At 47.6% G+C, this 1393-nt stretch overlaps 1 protein-coding gene across 1 annotated transcript in view; it reads left to right on the top strand.

The window, feature by feature from the left end:
- The window catches only part of Myo7b (myosin VIIB), a 99339-nt gene that overhangs the window by 30665 nt on the left and 67281 nt on the right, over positions 1-1393 (top strand). The window lies entirely within an intron of this gene.

Below are 1393 nucleotides of genomic sequence, written 5' to 3'. Positions count from 1 at the left end.
AGGAAGGGAGTGAGGGAAGGAGGAAGGAAGGAAGAAAATGCAGTATTTTCTAAACTAATTCCACCACTATTCCTTCATAGGACTTATTTAATTATGGTATTTTCAAAATGTATCTCAATCCATTAGTGGGTAATGAAATTGATCTTTTAGAACAAATGAAATATCACAAAGTAGAACATACTCTAGCACATTTTTCTTGGTAAGAAGATTTTCTTTTTTAAAACTGTCCCATATGTAGGCCAAGCTGGCCTCCAACTTTAAATCCTCCTTCCTCTGCCTCCCAAGTGCTGGGATTATGTTTAGCTCCAGTACTTACTATTTTGTTTTAGTCATGTGTGTACATGTGGAAATGTGTATGATCAACCAAATAACACAGAGAGATTCTAAGGAATACTGAGCTTTGGGGGGGAGGTAGAGGATTCCATTCCCAGCTATGCATGCTGTAGAGACCAGGCATACCCAAAGAGTTTAAAGCAAGAGGTGCCTTTTTGTTTCTTTTCTTTCCGGTACCTGGGACTTAACTCAGAGCCTCATGCTTGCTTAGCTTGCTTGCTTAGCTGGTTCTCTACCACTTGAGCCATGCCTCCAAACCACTTTTGCTGACTATTTTGGAGATAGAGTTTCACCAACTTTTCTTCAAAGGCTGGCTTCAAACCTCCATCCTCTAGATCTCAGCTTCCTGAGTACCTGGTGTGAGCCACCAGCATCCAACTAGTTACCAGAAGATGCCTTTACAAGCAAAAAAGAGACGAGTGCATAATTTGTTTTGAAACAAGAACATTGGTTATAGGGGCTTAATTTAGGCATTGACATCGATTGATATGCAGAGATCTTGTGTCAGGTACACTTTCTATGTGCCCAGCTAGCTGTCTGTGTGCTCATGTCCCAGGCTGGAGCTTGGAAAGCCCTTGGCAAAAGTTCTAGTTAAGGCATAGAAGGGTTGGGGCCTCCTTTAATTGTGGTTCGAAACCCAGGGCCTCATGCCCACCCCGCCACAGTTGTCTTTCGAGGCCTTTTTAGGGGCATTTTGCAACAGCTGTTAACAACAGCATGCGTTATTCATGCATTTCGTTTTGGTTAGGGTGTGACTGGCACCTTCAGAGAATGTAGTTGTAACACGTGAACCACCTTCCTTCCTGAGGATGGCTTGGGAGAAGGGTCTTTGAGTCATGCTACCGAAGGAAGCCCGGTAATCCGTGGCTACTCCCTGTGCAGGCCCGGGTCTGCTCCGCAGCCTCTTCTCTGATGCTCTGCCCCGCAGCCTCTATCCTGATGCTCTGGCCCGCGCTCAGCAGCCTGGGGCCCGTGCACCTGCAGAGCGCCCGCGCTGCAAGCCTGACCTAGGCCCGGGTGCCCCGGCCCTCGGTGCCCCGGCCCTGCCCCACCGGCTCCG

This window comes from Dipodomys ordii, unplaced genomic scaffold (genome assembly GCF_000151885.1).
Source record: "Dipodomys ordii isolate 6190 unplaced genomic scaffold, Dord_2.0 Scaffold114, whole genome shotgun sequence".
In the NCBI taxonomy this organism is placed as follows: domain Eukaryota; kingdom Metazoa; phylum Chordata; class Mammalia; order Rodentia; family Heteromyidae; genus Dipodomys; species Dipodomys ordii.
The sequence above is the reverse complement of the archived record's forward strand: the minus strand, read 5'-3'. Positions and strand labels throughout refer to the sequence as shown.